Source organism: Struthio camelus, chromosome 5, assembly GCF_040807025.1.
Source record: "Struthio camelus isolate bStrCam1 chromosome 5, bStrCam1.hap1, whole genome shotgun sequence".
Classification (NCBI taxonomy): Eukaryota; Metazoa; Chordata; class Aves; order Struthioniformes; family Struthionidae; genus Struthio; species Struthio camelus.
In genome coordinates, this window is record NC_090946.1 from 77742489 (window position 1) to 77759867 (window position 17379).

A 17379-nucleotide genomic window follows, 5' to 3' on the forward strand; every position below is an offset into this window, starting at 1 on the left:
AACTCATATTAAGGCTGAATGAAGAACTTATATTTATTAGACATCAGAGAGTCCACACAGGTGAACATGCCCCCACAACGCACACACGTATGCACGGAATCCTGCAGCGTGGGCTCTCTGGTGTCTCATAACGTGGTAAATCCAAATGAAGCACCTCCCATGGCTTGGATATCATAACATTTATGTGTATTCCCTGATGTCTAGTACAGACGGAGTTTTCATTGCATCCTTTGTTTCAATAAAAAACCTCAGTAACACCCTTCTATCCTGATGCCTGTTTTCACAAAACTGGTTTGACATATCTGAAATGAAAGAATTTGGAAGAAAGGACAAAATCAGCCAAGGGATTCAATGAATTGCTGGTGATGGGGAAGGAGGAGCAGATGGACAGACCAACTTTATAAGCTTTCTTTCGTTAGGGAACTAAACTAAAAAAAAAAAAAAAAAGAGGTTAACTTTAATCAATGCACTTTATTATTGAGGAATGTGAAGCAGCTGATATTCTCCCTCTCAGGCACACATGCTCTGTGTTTCATAATCTACTGAATGAATATCCAAATGCTTAACAAGGAGAAGGAGAACAAAACCCCCAAAAAGAGAGGTTGCAGCTTGCAGCATTTTCATAAGCCTATTCAGAGACTAAGCTAAATTTACCAGCTCCCATTGAGCTTCCCAGCTGTGCAGGTTGCCAGGCTCTCCCTCCAGCTCTGCACGTCCCCACCTTCTCCAGCTCACGGCAGGGCCTGGAGCAAATTTGGGGTCCTTCTTCCACAGTCCTGCAATGACAGCAGGGAAGGGCAAACGAGGCCAAGAGACCCTTTACCCCATGCCGCCCAGCCCAGGCCGCAGAGGGAAGAAAGCCTTTGCAAGGCTCGCCACTCAAGGACATGGATGGAGGAATCCTTCCCCAACACTGAAAGAATCACACAAACGGTATTTATTTGTCCATAGGACTAAACGCCCCAAAAAAGTCATACTCATTTTTGTGGCCAGTATTACAGTGGGTCTTACTGCAGAGCATGGCTGATTAATTAACAGGGTTTGTGTTACCAGTGTAGGCACAAGCCAAAAAAAAAACCCAAGAGTTCATTTTCCCATATTTGGAGGTGCTGCCATTTCTGGACCTCTGTCTACGACGGTGTTTGGAACAGGTTCGTTCCCCGTGGACAACTGTCTAAAAGTGGGGTCCTTCGTCCCCCTGGAGCAGGTAGAGACCCGTGGACAGCTTACACACATCTATTTCTAAGGGGAAAAGTCTTTCAAAGCCTCAAAAACTCTGTTTTTGATAGCTTATTTTGGGGCTGTGGATAACACGCATGCGAAGAGCATGGTTCACTCATGATAAGCCAGGATAACAAGCCACTTGAGATATAAAAATAACTAAATGAATACATATATTTAGAGTTATAATTCCACAGCAGCTTTATTGATAGGGATGTCAATCACTTTTACACAGATATAAAATTGGCTGGCAAAACGCCTTAGAGCATATCTAAAAACCCATCTGTAACAAATCTAAGCCACGATCTCTTTGCATACATTTGGCCAAAGAATAATGCTGCCAGCCATCTTGACTTTCAACGTACAGATGGGCCAGCAGAGCTCTCCAAGCCCGCCACACAGCCAAAGGTCAATGAATTTTGATATTACCTACCATAAGCTGGCTGGAGAAAGCACCAGGTGAAAGAAAAACAGTCACCATCTGGGCTGTGTGAATGCTGATACCAAAGCAATGCCGGCTAGAGAGCGAGCCAGCATCCAGCTGGCTAGAGGTGAACTTCCTTCAAAACCCATCATCATTGAAATAGGGAGCTAAAAGCAGGGAAAAAAGGACCCATCACAGCACTGCACTACCTTTCAAAGGCAATAAGATTAAGCTAGGGCTCTTGTGTATGGTTTTTTCGATCCCCACCACTCAAGACACAAAGCTAGGACAGAGGAACATGCAAAGGAGCTTAACTGAAAGTCATCACTTGGCTTGCACATCTCAGAGCAGACAGGGATTTCTAGGGCTGCTTATCCCCTTCTGCCCCTGCCCAGGATCCCAAAGCTTTATCTAAAGCCTGCAGATATCAAAGAGAGAGATTGCAATTGATTTCAGGGGCTTCAGTGTTGCAGCCATCTGGGGAAGCACATCGCAAACAACCCCAGTGCCGGGAGATAGGTTGTCGGGGGCTTTATGGGGGGGGGAGGGAGGTTTCCTCCAATTCAAGACAGGGCCATCTGGAGCACTGCTTCTATTCTAAAAATTCACATCTACTTCACAAGAAGCAATAAGCACCTGAGACTTCTTTTTATCTCAGCGGAGCTTCTGGGGTCTGGCCGTTTCAGAAATCAGACAGAACAGGGATCGCTCCACATCAGATAAAGACTCTGGGTAAACGCATCTTATTCATGAAAGCCACAGTATTTTGGGAAAGACCTAGGCAGAAGAGAGAAGGCTACTCTGGAGTATTACTTTGAATAGCTCTGGAGCAAACCCAGCATTAATTTTCAACACCTAGGCAGCAAACAATTTGAATTTCATAAGCCTATTCAGAGGGAGGTTTGCACACACATATTGGCAGCATTATTTGATAAGATTTTTGCCTCTGCTTCATGCAGAATTTACGAGAAAACAGCTCCCAGCAAACATGATCGCATTCCAGTTCAAGGAGTGGATTTAACTGATCCTGCCTTGGGGACAAGGTGACCTCTCAAGATCCCTTCCAGTCCTATTGTAATATGATTTTTACACTGGAAACTGTTTATGGGCTAGCATTTGCACGGATTCATACTTGGAAATAAATGCATCTAAAAGAGTAACCGACGGGAAGGAAAAACAGAAAGGCAGCAGCAGTTTTTCCCCTCTCTCAAACAAACAGCATGCAAAAATGACCAGAGGCAGAAGTACAACATCCTCAACTCAAATGTTTTCCAGACATGTTTGTTTTCCAGGTTTTCCACTTGTTCTTCAAGAGCCGCCCAGAAAGAAGGCTTTCAGGAAAACAGAGCAGAGCACAAGTGGTGCAGGGCTTGACAGCAAACAAAGGAAAACCGCCTCTGCTTTCTCAGTGGGATATCTCCAAACACGACGGAGTTTGATTGCTACACGGACACTCAGGAAGAGAGAATCAACAAATCCACACGACCAGCATCTCCTCACCTTCAGGGCAGGCTTTCAAGGTTATTCGAAGTACCTTAGGAAACTGCACCTCTTTGTATGATCTTGTTCAGTGCGCTTACAAAAACACAAAAAAAACCCCATACATTTTCTAAACTTCAGCCAGAGACGCCAAAGTTATTTCTGAACATCAATGGACATGGACATCTACAGTTATTATGCAGCCAAAACTCTGGCAAGGAACCACAGACTAAGGGAGATTAAGGGAGATGCTGACTGTGAGCAGCCTTGATGGTAACCGGTGGCTACAGGCAGAGCTACTCCTAACTGCCGCAGTCGAACGAGTGACACGAGCAGCGGGTTTTCCAAGTGCCCCGCGTTGCCCCACTCCGTTGTTGCTCGGCACAGCTGGCCACGCACCGGGCAGCTTTGCATGGATAACCACTCCCGGCTCCCACGTGCTGCAAAGCTGTAAGGATCAAGCGTTTGGGGACCATGTGGCTGTCACAAGCCTGGTCCCTGCCTCCAGTCTGCCTGCCGCTGACACTAAAACTTCCACCCATGCCAACATCCTAATCAGAAACGGCAGGCCCATAAAGCGAGGCTCAGAAGTCCTTCAAAGTCCAAAGCCGATTTCCACCTCTTTCAACTTGCTTCTGGACACAATCAAAACCAAAGCCAGGCTCCTTTCCAAAGGAGCCTTTCTATCAACTTTACGTGGACTTTGGATTAGACCTTTTGCAGAAGAGAAAAAACCTTGCTCAAGGATGATAAAGTCTAGACGCTACAATATATTTTCCATCTGATCTAGCAAAACCTAAAAAGCTCTCCCTTGATCTCTAACTGCCATGATCAAAGCCATTATCCCATTCGGAGCCCTTCTGAAACTTTAGCTTCCAAATGTGTAAGTTATTTTTAAAATCTAAACCAGGCCAAGCCTCTCGTTCTTTGGAGTTTTATGAGGAAAACTGGGTGTGCTCCCAAACCTTCCCTCGGCATCTGGAACCGGCCGGCCGAGGTGTTGGAGGGCGCGAGCGGGGAAGGCGGCCCCGACCTCGTGCCTCGGCTCGACCTACTGGTCCGTGCACCACGCTGGGTCTGGCGGAGTGTCTGCCCATGCACAAGAGAAGCCACAGTGGGGGATGTTCCTCAACCTCAATTTTGAATCTCAATATGAAGGTTTTTGGAGAGCAAGCGTCCTTTTGCTTCATGTTATGGGGGAGAAAGAAGCCGCCCCCTTGGCTTCTCAACCATTTCAGCTCCTCAGCTATGTGTCTGCAGGCTGAATTGTTTTAGATTTACTCCCCTTCCATGAATTATAAAGTAGCAGAAAAAAATTAACAGCGCTAGACCTAGGCATCTGTGTCTGGCTTTGGTGTCCTCTGTCATAGGGGTGCATTACTCTAGTACCAAAGAAGAGGAAACAGTCTGAAATACCTTCATTTTCTACCTGAATTAAATAAAACTAAGCATTAAGAGTTTCCTGTATGAGGTAAGCAGGAAGCACAAGTGTAGAAAGAACATTCATTTGTACACCGAGGGACAACTGAGAAAATAAGACATTCCAGGAAAAAATAATCTTCCAGTTTCTTGAAGGAGCATTTCAGACAACTGAAAGCAAAGAGAAATTGCACAGCCCTAGAGACTGTGAGAACGCAAGGAGAGAGGTTTTCTTTGCTTTAGTCTCCGTGACAAAGTACCCGTGCCTTGCTGTCCCTTCCCCCTTGCTTACCCCTGCCGAACCGCCCCCGTCCTGTAGCCCCTGAGCGGGGTTATGAGCCACCGAGGCAGAGGAAGACCTGCACGGCCTGGGGGGGCGCTCCCCAGCATGACTCCTGCAACGCCTGGCAAAGCCAGAGGAGCATCACCAGCCCCCGACGAGGCAGCTCAAAGAGAGGCAACGAAAGCCCAAGCCGCTCACCCGAGCCCTGATGCTCGGATGGGACTCTGCACCTGAGCAGCTGCCGGGGATTTGGTTTCCCCAGGGCCACACGCCGGGACCACCGAGCTGCGGCATAGCTGGGCCGCTGCGAAGGCGTACAAGCCAACGTCAGCCCAGGTGGGCACCAAACCTTCTGGTGGGTAGTGGACACCACCTGCAGAGGGCCCGGGGGCCAGTCCCGATGGCCAAGCTTTGCAGCAAGCCAAGAACAAAGCCAAGGTGAGACAGGTCTGGAGCGACAAGGAGCTGGAGACTACCGGGAAAGAGGTATGAAAGCACGTTGGAGCCGAGCTGCATCCCCTGTGTCCCGCAGAGGACTTCCGACAGGGAGATGTGGCTTAAAGCAGGGATGCCGAGGGGACAAGAAACGATCCCAGCCCCGGAGAGGACAGCAGAGCAACGCAGAGCATTGCAACCCATTCGCGCACTCCAGCTATTTAAAAAGCCAAAATTAACTCCCGATTGAACACCTCTCCAAGGCCAGTCCAAAAGCGATGCTGAAGTGCGCAAACAAGCCACACGGTCTCCTTTTGGTCACAGCACCCGTCTCTACAGCTCCACCCACCCCCATTCCCATCTTAAGCTCCCACGTTTTTACCCTGTCGCAGGTGCCGGCAGCAACTGCTCCTCCTCCCCCGCTGCGCTTAGCCCAAGCTCTTCCCAAATTTAATCAGCGAGAGCAGCAGATCCGCCAGAGCCTTAAGACTAACGCCCGTCCGGCGGGACCTTGCCCACCACGGCCTCACGCGCACCAAAAGGGTGAGGGCAACCAGCAGCTCGGCGCGGCTCGGGAGACCCGCCGCATCGGTCTGACCTCGGCCTCCGCGCGAGCCCGTTCCGCTCGGTCTCCCGCCGGCCGCGTCCATCCCGCCGGCCCCACCTCGCCCTTGCGCTGGCCCCTTTCCCCCTAGCGAGCTTCACCCGCCGGGGAAGGGCGAGAGCAACGACGCATCCGCAGTCCCTGACGAGAGCTGGTTACAGCACCCCGTTACTGACCCCAGGGCAGAAGCCCGCCAGAGAAGATTTACGGCGCGCGCGAGCTACGCGGGAGAGCGGGCCATCGCGACGGCCCCTCCGGCGTGCAGACGCCTGCGGATCCGCATCCGACACGGCATGCGCTCTCAACCCGCGGCCCCTACGTTTACACGCCGGACGCTCGACCCCATAAACTAAGACGGCGAGGGCAGCTCCGAAGCACCTACGCCGTTCGGAGAGGCGCGCGAAAGCCCTTCCTCCGGCGGCCAGCGCCCAACCGCGCTCCCGAGCGCGGGAATAACTATCCAAGGGGAAAAGTCCCATTATCGGTTCGTTTAGACACTGCGCGGGAGCCACGGGTGGGTTCGGCACCACGGCTGTCTCATGGCGATGTTTTCCAGGCATTTTTTTCCCCGTTTTGCCGCGTTATTTTCCTGTCTTTCTTGTCCCCGTGTCAGGGATGCACCCAGCGGGGAAGCTTATACGCCACCTTCCCCCCTTCCAAAACCGAACGTGCAAATAAGAGCTGGGAAACAAACCTGGTTCCCAAGCCTGGCAAACCTACGGTAACGGGTTTCCAGGCAGAAGTGCGATTTTTGTAAGGAGGGAAGGGATATCACAGAGCTACGGAGTCAAAAGACAAAAGCAAAAGCTCTGTATTTCTGTAAAGGCCCTTTTCCCTGAAACGACAGCGAGTAACACAGATCTTGCCAGTTTATCGGGGTATGCACGAAGGCTTGGCTGAAAAGCAACCTCATTATGCCGGTTGGGTCATTAAGCGCCAATCAAAACATATAGTCCTGTGATCATCCCATGATGGGCTGGAAACCAAACGCGGCTCTCATTTAAACCCGTGGCAATCGGGAATAAGCTTTCCAAAACCCCTCAAGCAGAATCCACCCCCCTCATTGGGTTTTTTGATTTTGGGTGGGTTTTTTTTTTTTTTTTGGGTACTTACATAAGCAGCATGACAGCTAACTCGGAGGAAATCAGATGCTTAATGATTAAGCGACACTTAGGCAGCACTCTGAAAGATAAATACGCCCTTTGGAAACTCTGCAACAAAAACAGAAGGTATAAACAGACAGTAACTAATTATTCTGGTTAAAGCCTTGGAAGACCTGAAATACCCGACCAGGCCAGACTGCAGGAGAACAAAGCCACTGTGCGCCTGCTCCGCTCGCAAAATAAGTCACACCCTTTCCAAAAGAACCCGCAAAAATAAACGTAGGCGCTTCGGCGCTGGTTTTGCTTGCGTGCAGGTTTCTTAAGGTCTACGCCAATAGGAAACTTCTGCTGTACCCTCGAGGGATCCCATCCCTATTAGCTAAAGTTAGACTTCAATGAAAGTCAGGTTCTAGGAGTGGGTAAACACGGGCTTCTCCAATGTGCACGGACATGGCGAGACGCCCCAAACTCGCCCGGGGGGCTGGCACGCTGGGGTTTTCCTCCCGCCTGCAAAGGGCCAGCCAAAATTGGATTTTTGGATTGGAAGAAATTAAGAAAAGTAAGTAAACAAGGCGAGCGCCCGTGGGAAAGGAAGGGGACGGCGGCTCTACCCCCACGGCCACGCTCGGCGGTACCCAGCTCGCAGACGGCGGAGGTCAGCGGAGAAGCCCACCGGCAGCGCGCTCACCACCACGGGCACAGCGGAAAGCATCTGATTTATCAGGGTCTATGACCGCAGTGCCTGGAGCCTCCACCACACCAGACCGCGTGCGGAAGAAGGCGCAGGGATGCGCTCGGTCGACGCGACCCTGCTCTCCTTGCCTTGGAGGAAAATCATCGTTTTCCTTCTCTCTTTCTCTCCGCCCTCCCCCCACCCCATTAAATACCAGCAGAGCTCGGGGGAATATTTAATCTCAAACCTCAGTAATCAATCAGTTCAACCTCGCACATGAGAAAGAGTCACAGCAATAAGTACCAAATCCCATTTCTACCCAGCAGTACCACGTTTTAATTACATACATAAAATTTCCCTTTTAACATAAATCCTGAACAGATCCAGCCAGCCCCAGGGGGGTGGGTGGAGAAGGACACGGTGCCAGAGGAAGAACATTGGGGATGGGGGGAGGAAAGGGAGGAGAAATCATTGGGGCAGTTATTTAAAATGACAACTTTATACGGCTGCTCCCATTTGTTTTTGGCACGACGATGCTTTGACCTTGCGCTCAGTTCTGACGGGTCGACCCAGATGATGGGCAGCAGCGTGGTGAACAGCGATCCGACACCCAGCCAGACAGCCAGAAGCTGCATCTTTTTATTACACGTCAACACGTGTGCAGGGGGACAGAGAACACAAGGTGGACATACACATTAAAAGGCTTGGGCCAGGCTGTGATTCAAACAATAGCAACCAGGCCCCTCCACCAGCACCGAGAGACTTAATCTGAAGCCTCTTCACATCACATTTCTAAATAGGTTTCAGCTGGTTCTGAATCACCCCCTGACAATCCTTTTCTTTTGACTTGGTCCAAGCAGAGCTGGACCAACAGGACCACCACGTGGCTGCCAGTCCAACAGGTAGCTGACTGCCAGCAGCATCCCTCCTCTGCTAAGCTGCCCGGTGCTCCAAATGCAATAGCTCACAAACAGCTACGTTAAAACTATACACATATATATTTTTATATGCATACACAGACTTTTTCAATATACAGGAACAAAAGAAGGGACATCATGCTGAAACATCGTGTGCAGCTCAACGGTTCTCTGCAGCGACAAAGGAAATGAGAACCAGAGACCACGCGTGCACACACTCTTCATAGCGTATTTTGGCGTAGGGAACGTTTCTGGATTCCCTAGTGCAAGCTCGGATCTCAAAGAGCTGCGAAATGATCCTGAAGCCACTCTAAACGAGAAGCAGAGGGTTCCCTCGGCGCACAGGCCGGGCAGGCACAGCAAGATGGAAAGTAAGGCTAGGCGTGTCCCCAGGGATCACTGAATCCAGTCCACATCAGATCTGTTCAGAGGTCCCCGGGATACCCTAGGTCTTTGCAGGGAATCCATCCATGACCGCCGCTCCAGCCTTGCTAGACTGCTTTTAGGGTGCTCCAACAGACAAAGCAATGGGAACAAGTTCAGGACTGGGGATCTTAGTGGTATCTTTGACTTCTTTGTGCGTAGCAGAGCTGTTTTTTGAGCCCTCTTTTTTTCAGGTAGATCCTGTGGCAGGCTTCCTAAATAAACATGCACGTATCACTTTCAAAAGATGCATACTCCTTGGCTTGCAAAAGCAGTATTCGGAAGGGGATGTGGTGTAGTGCAACAGGAATTTTTCAATTCCTCTTGACAGGAAATGCCACACTGAAATATGAAAGGGAAATTTACCTGTAACTGAGATTTCCTAGCAGTGGTATCCTTCAAAAGGCAAACTTTCCCTCCCCCACTTTATTTTTGGCTTTGGTTTCCCCAAGACTTGTAACATCAGGAATTGCTTGGCACATGTACAAATTCCTCAAGCTCCACACACATACCTAGAGAAACTATTTCACTTACACCCTCCCTACTCTCTTTAGCCCATGTTGGGAGATGCAAATTTAGGAGAGGCTGAGAAATATCAGATCTCCACAACATATTCTCAGAAACCCCTGCCATTTCTCCTTCCTCCCTCTGCAAAGCAGGACTCTGCAGAGCAATCCAGGACAAAGAAATATTTGGTGCAGTATCTAGAGCAAATTAAACCTCCAGGGCACAATACAAGGACAGATTTATTGATTCATGCAAAACGTCCTTATAAATTTCTTCATTCAGATAAACAGGATAAGACAAAATGAGGGCTATCCCGTTGACCCAGCAGTATGTGGCAACAGTGCCATGGGAGTTTCAGTCTAGATTGTAGTCCCATATTCCAGGAGAAATTATTCTTTCTGGGCAGACATCTATGAAGTTGGTGGAGGATGGTGCAGAGGAAACCACCACCTTTAAACCCCCATGCCCCACGTTTGGCAGACCCAATGGGTGTCTTTGCTGGCACCAGGAATAGGTAAAAATGACATTTACAAGTTAAGATCTGCAAGGACTCTTTGCACACCTACTTTCTGGCTTACGTAGGACTGCTGCTGCCTGGATGGGCGAGATGCAGGGTCTGAATATGGAGCCTGTACTGGACCATGGAAAGGGAGAGCATTTCAACTTGGAGGAGGAACGGTCTTTAGTTAGAGGTCGTCAGCCTCTCATTCACAGCCTGAGCGGCTGCTGGAGTGACCAGTCCCTAGCAAGGTGGGAACCAATCGTTCCCCCTGGCAAGCTGGGAACAAATGCCGGCAGAGCCCATCCAGCTGGGTCACATCCGAGTGCACTGAGTGCAAGAAGCCCCATGGTCCTCCCTCATAACCAGGTTCTTCATCGCAGAAGAGCTCCTATCTTAGGGCAAGACAGATGGAGCAGGATGCCCGTGCGCGAGTGCCTACATCTCCACCAGCATGACGCTCCCCAAACAAGCTGCCCACTCAGCTGCAGAAACCAGATGAAAAACTGGTCCAATTACCCCTCTGCCAGCCCAGGAAAAGGGAACTTCAAATACAGCATCAACCCCTGCAGCAACAGCCAGGGAACATGACCCATAGCTGCCGAGATGCCGGAGCTTACAGCCTCGGCCTCCCCACAATGGGATGCAACACAGCTGCTAGGTTCAACCTTTCCAAAAAAGGCGTGAATAGAGATAACAGCACCCAGGCGATTTGCCACATAACCCAGACGTCTCGATTCCTCCAAAGCCAAATGAACCAGTGACACCAGTGCTAGATAAAAAGCCAGCACAGGTGCTGCTCCAGCCACATTTGCCTCTCAAATACCTCACAGGGAAGGTGGAGAATGAAAATAGCCCAGTCTTACTCCAGGCAACAAGGAGATGGCTGCACAGGCCAGGTGATGCTCAATCTGTTCTGGCTGTGGCTCCACCAAGCAGACCCAGCTTTTATTCGAAGCCCAGTTAATGCTATCACATGCTGTCTCCTTGCTAAAGCAGCATAAATCTGCTCCTGACTGCAGCTCACGGCCTCATCTCCACCACCCACAAGCAAAGCGAGAGGTAAATGAGAGCTCGCTGCCTCCACCCTGCGGGCTCAGGTGCTGTTTCGGGGCGCAGACAAAAGGCAATAATCGTTCCAGGCCAGCGTTGAGGCTGGGACACGAGACGCCGTCGCCTGCTAACGCAACTCCAACAAGGACGCCCCAGCTCAAACGCCCTATCCTACCAAGACCACCCACCCTAATTAGGGCAGATGGGAGAAACGCCACCAGCAAGCTATGGTGCCACTGTGGGGAAAACACTGAGCCAGGAGAAGGCTGGGAGCAGGCTCAGGTGTTCCCTTATCGCGGCCGCATGAGAGCAGGTCGCTAGCTTCCCACCCTGGAGGTACGTGGAGGGCGATGGGGCCAGGGCTGCAGGAGCCCAGACACGAGCAGCCTCCTTGAAAGATGCTAAAGCAAACTAATCTGCCTGGGCTACTCTCAGCACCCCCCAATCCCATAGGTTGGATCGTTTCTGGACAGCAGCCAGCACCACTTTTTAAACTTGCTAGAGGTGATATTTTTATCTGCCATTGCAAGTTAGGACTACAGCATTCACCACCCTTGTACAGCTGCACCCAGGTCTCGGCTTACGCCTTCTGCCACCAGCCTCATTCCCCAGTTATTTATTTTGGTGGTATGAAGCTAGCACAGATGCACAGCAACCAGGAGCCGGCTGGCCGAGCAGGGCACTGTGCCCAGCGCTGCGCTCAGCCACAGCCCCTCACTTGCTGAACGTCAAACGCAGGGAGAAGGGAAGGTGGACAAGTGAGCTAGGCACAGAACAAGACATCTGGAAACTAGGACTCCATCCCACTACACTACACGTTACTATGCACCTTGCAATTTTTCCAATGAGTACAGGCTGAGCTCCCTAAAAAGCCTCTGAAACCTAGCGTGTGTGTTAAGTGCTGGAAGGCACCTGTTTCTGGTGTTTTCTCTCACACAGGAAGGGAGAGGGGCAGTGATTACCACAACAGGGTCCCACTTGACAACTAGGACGTCTAGATGATACCACAGCTCTCAGAGACTGCACTGCTTGTACACCGATTGCACTGCTTGTACACCTAGAAGATCTTGAAGTGAACATATGGCCTCTCTCCAAATTTCGAGCATGCAGTGCAGTTAGAAGTGGTACGTGGTGACATCTCAGCAGCAGCGGCTGCCTTTGTGCATTACCTCGCCTCCTATTCACAAGCAGGTCAAGCTCACAGGACACTTTGATGAAGACCAGCAGCACCCTGTCCTACAGGTCTCCCTTTGCCCCTGCCTCTGCCACACACTGTGTCCTCATGATGTTCATGGCCACAAGATGCCACAAGACCATCTCCACTGACCTCCTGGGTGTCACAGCCTGTTAATCTTATCCACTCCTCTCAGTACTGAGCTTAATACGCTTTCGTCAAGCTCAAGCCTCCTTCCAGGGCAGCCGGCAGTCTGTACCCAGGATGTCAAGACAAGGACAAAGCCATTTTCTTCCGGCGTCTGTTCTTGTGATTAAATGCAGCTCATAAAATAAATATATACATATATCTGTGCCTTGTTCTAGAATGAACTCATCTGGCGTCAGCTTCCACACGTGGATTGTTTGCTAGACTGAGGAGCTGTTGGATACCCACCATTTCCTCCCTAACAAAGGGATATACACTTAAATTTTTTAGCTTCTTGATGAAAAGGTAAGATGAGCACTCCTCTTCCCTAAGCACAAAGCATTTTCCCCACCTTTTATCCATTTGCAGCACTTTTCTGCACTCTCTCTATTCAGTCGAACTAGTCCTTTAAAATGCAGATGCCAAGACTATATACTGCCTTTTAATCTTGGGATCAGCCTGGGCCCTGTTCTGAGACAGTCATGGCAGCACTGCCTTGTACAGGCCTGGTCACACTGCTCACGTCCTGAGCTGCTGCTTCCCAGGACAGGGTCTCCTTTCCTGTAGATACGGCCACGTTAAAGGGCCTTTTGTAGGAACAAGTCCAGCTTATTAAGACTCAAATCACTTTCTGCAGCTGCTTTCTGCAGATCCAATTCACCCTCTGGAATCATTTATCAGTCCCCCAATTTTCAGATCATCTGCTAGTTTTTAAATCAATCAGCATCAATTTGAGATCTACTTTTAAAATCATCAGTAAAGACACTGAATAACTTTGGATCTCAGCCTGCAGGATCATACCTGCAAAGGTCTTCGAGAAATGCCTCTGCTTCATAAGAATTCCCCAGTTGGTAATATTAAAACTACAATTATCAACATAGATTAATAAAGGGCACTGAATCTCTGGAAGCAATCTGAAGCAGGGACTCCCAGAAGTGATTACTTCAAATTAACAGGGTACACACGCACATACAGCTGTGTATGCAGTCACCATCGTCCTCAGTTATTGAAGCCGTGCTATTTTGCCTTGTGTGTTCCCCAGAACACACCCAATCCCTCCGGCACGGATTAGTATTTTGATAAACAAACATGTCTTGTCATATCTATTCACTTAACTCATGATCAAGGGGTTGCTACTCGCACATGCCTTGACTTCACAGAAAAAAATGTGAATGAATTTCAAGTCGTTGGCAAGAGGAGCCAACATTTCCTTCCTGGAGACTAACCCACCTGGACCAGTCCTGGGATGTTTGCACTGCGCCGCGGCAGCGCAGACATGCCAAACCACCCTCGGCATTGCTAACTCAGCACAGCCACGACGAGACGGCTCACCGGGAGCAGGGCGGCCAATGACACGGCTGAGAAACGCATGTGATCCAACAGACCTCCTACGGAGGTATCATATGTGCCTCCTTCACCTTCTCCACTCCTGCCATCATCCCGCTCACCAGCAACAGCCACAGCCTAACCCGACCCCAGATGGGCACACGTCTGTGCTTAGAGCCCTGCATGCTGCTCTGTACTGGTCATAATGGCTACAGGGACCAGATTAGGAAGAAGCCACCCCCAAGAAATTTTGCAAGTTTAGCTTAGACCCAAATCCAGAAGCAACACAGATAGCTCAGGTGGAAGATGTACCTGGGGACTGCAAGACAAGATGGATGTATTTTTATTCTTGTTCAAACCAAGATGCTTAGAATTGGGCTCCTGAGTCCTCCTTTAAAAGCCTAGGATGAAGACAAAGACACCGATTGCTACAGGACACCTAACGATGTGCCAGACAGCTCAATTTTCAAATTGAGATGCTCAATATCTAAACAACTCGTCCTTTCAGAGGCCAACAAGCCCTATTAGAACCATAAGAAGGATCAATCAACCGGACTTCAGGGCAGCAGCTGTGATGTTGTTCCCTTCCTGTCTTGCAGCGCAGGGCATAGACACCAGGCTGTCCCCACCCAGAGCCAGGACTCTGGAGGTCCCTTATGCCTCCTGGGCTAGAAATCCTCGCCCTGGACTGATCGCCTTCCATCACCATTCTGTTTGGGGGTGGTGGGAAGAAGATGCCTCCTTTAAAAGGAGAGAATTAAAAAGTAAATTGATTTATATCACCACAGTAGCGCAGGATGTTTGAAATGAGAAATGGCAGAACATAGGTTGCACACAGCACTGGGGAGCATCTGAAATTAATCTAGTCTCACAGAGACCCTAGTGCGTCTGATTTAAATGGAGGGCTCCGGTCACAGCTCATAGCTTTTCAGGGCACAATAAATAACATTACAAAGTCCAAAGCTAAGAGCTAGAAAGGATGCAAGTGCAATAAACTCTTTTATCAGCTTATGCAACAGGAAGAGAGAACTCATGGGTGTTTTATGCAGGTTCTTATATTCTTGACTGTCTGGTCCAAGTGCTTTCTAATTGTACTGTCTCAGAAATCGCTCTGATCATAAATATTCCTGAGACAAGGGACAACAGCTTATGGGGCCACACCTAGCCCTGACAGCAGTGCATTCACATGATGGGAAGACAAGGCTGAAAAAAGCATTGAAATGAATTAAAGACAGAGAGTAAAGCAGATATCAAGGGAGATAAACATTGAATTCCTGGCTTGCTAGGAGAGGGCCTTCCATCAGCTACAAGGGACAATCACTCTCTGTTGCATTTCTAAAATTAGCTCTGTGCTCTTGACATTTCTGGGCAGGTATCTAGAGGAGGCACATAAGCCTATATATGTTTCTAAGCACCATGCATTTCACTTTAGCTGCTACTTGTGCACAGCCAAAGCAATACAGAACAGCCTCAAATATAGCTTTAAGTCTGAAGTCACATGAAGACTGAACTACAAAGGTATCATTTAGGAATATGCAATTAGCAAATACGGACTTCTTCACACCCTGGAAATCATCCAGCGTGCCAATGAGGAGAGACAGAGAGAAGGGCTAGAGCCAGCCCGGGCAAACGCTGCTCTTAAGCAAGGATGAAGGGGGAAAGGACACTCCCCTGTGTGCTTCTGACCCTCTCAAGGGGACGTTTTTCTGACTGTACTTGTTTACATGTCACGGCTTTCAGAGCAGCCCAATGAAAGGGCACGGAGATGAGGTCTCACAGCACCCCTCAGGCGTGAAGTTAGGTGCCACAGTCAAGTGCTGCTCTGTTTCTGAGACACATGCAAAGCACAAACCACGGTGCTCTTGGAAAGCAGTTTCCTTAACTAACCTATTTCAGTTCCAAAATCAGCCACTGAATTGATCTTTCAAGGGTAAAGACCGTCAACTTTTATCTAGAAAATTGCCTCCTCCCCTACATGTAACTCAAATCAAGTTTAACACCATACTATCCACTCAGGTTATTGGATTATTCCTTTTTTTTTTTTTAAGGGAAACTCCTTCTCTTAAACAGATCAATCAGCCTAAGTCTTCCCCTCCAATAGGTTTTTCAGAAATAAAAGAACCAATCGATCATGTCCCAGAGGGCAAACACCCCCTTCCCCTGGAAGCTCCCACTTCCAGCTGTCACTGCAGCTATCAGGGCTCCTCCCAACGGGGCTCAGACCGGAAGAGAGGGAAGAGCAAGGCTTGGCCGGGGAGCCGGCACACCACACAGCACGGAAAACACACACCCGCAGATAAGGGATTTAATTCCAGTTGCTCAAGGGTAAGTGTGGTCATATATTACCGATAAGCAAACAGTGAGGAGCAATTACGAAGCTCAGCACTTGCATGCGGCGAATACTGTTGCAAATCACTTACAGTACTATCGCCGACTGCTTAACTCAGAAGTTGCTCACATCAGAGACCCTTAAGCTGTGTTTCTTTCAAGTAGTCCTGACAAACTGCATTCTTGGCTATTTTGAAGCGTGCAATAAAGCAAGCTGAAAAGAAAAAGCAACTCTCCAGTTTGAGGCTGGCACCATGTGTTGAGGAGAAGATGTAGCAGCACTTCTGATCTGCTTCCATGACTTTCTGGTCTTTCTAGGATTCTCACAGTGCCAAACCCAGAAGAAGAATCTCAGCTGCTATTGCACAAGTCAAACTTGGGGAGATAAAGCAGCCAGTTACACACCCCACCAGCTACCAGAACGCATCAGCAAAGACAGATGGGAGCACCAGCAGGGCCACAGCTTCTGCTCACTGCTGCTGAACTTCATCAGAGGCTCACAAATTCTCAGGTAGCACTGCTAGACTAATGTATTAAATGCCCTCACTAACGCTGAATTTCCCTTTGACCTTTCAAGATTGCAACTTCTTCCAGTCACTGCCTGAGCAGGGGGGTTGGACTAGACGATCTCCAGAGGTCCCTTCCAACCTCAACCACTCTGTGATTCTGTAAAGTAGACCAACGGCTTTCAATTCTTTTGCATCTAAAAATAATATATTGCTACTTCTGGGAGCTCTGCAAAGGTGGAGAGGGCCCTTTTCTCTGCTCTGAGGTCTCCAGCTATGCCCAGGTCATTGCACCATGGCCACCTGCAGGATAGTCAAAGGCTTATGGTTACACTGTTAAGTCCTACCGCTTCTAAAATCTGCTTCCCCAAAATCCCAGAGCTAGAGACCTCCAAGCAGTTACAGACCAAGCATCCGGCATCTCGGCTGCCACATGTGGTGCAAACATAGTTCAGCATGTTTGGACTGCACAAACATGCTAAACATGGTTTAGCAGGAGACAGAAACACCAGTCTCAACCATGAGATGCCCTGTCTTCCATCCGCTCTGGCATGGGATTCGCTCCTTCTGGGTCCGTTATGGAGCCAGCCAACTGTTTTGTGTTAGCCCATTTTGCATAATCAGAATTGGAGCTGGCCTCAGTAACCACAATTTAAAAGGCATATTTAACTCAAGCAGAAGACAAAGGAGTTTGTGTCCACCGCAGACCAAATTAGCTTAGCGCTCAGCCTGTTTACGTCAGGAATTCATGTCTACCATTGACCAAGCCTCACGCAAGTTTATTCCTTCTATCTCCGCTATTTAGCTGCCCGTGGAGAA

General features: G+C 49.2%; 1 protein-coding gene across 8 annotated transcripts in view; it reads right to left on the bottom strand.

Annotated features, from left to right (window-relative positions):
* DAAM1 (dishevelled associated activator of morphogenesis 1) overlaps nucleotides 1–17379 on the bottom strand; it is a 123845-nt gene that overhangs the window by 92348 nt on the left and 14118 nt on the right. For 4 of the 8 annotated variants that reach the window (XM_068947401.1, XM_068947400.1, XM_068947398.1 and 1 more), the window contains exon 2: nucleotides 6979–7076. The exons of 3 other annotated variants lie outside the window; for them this stretch is intronic. The gene's annotated coding sequence lies outside the window, so the exon portion shown is untranslated. The remainder of the gene's footprint in view (nucleotides 1–6978; nucleotides 7077–17379) is intronic. One more of the 8 variants, XM_068947405.1, reaches the window with a different exon arrangement.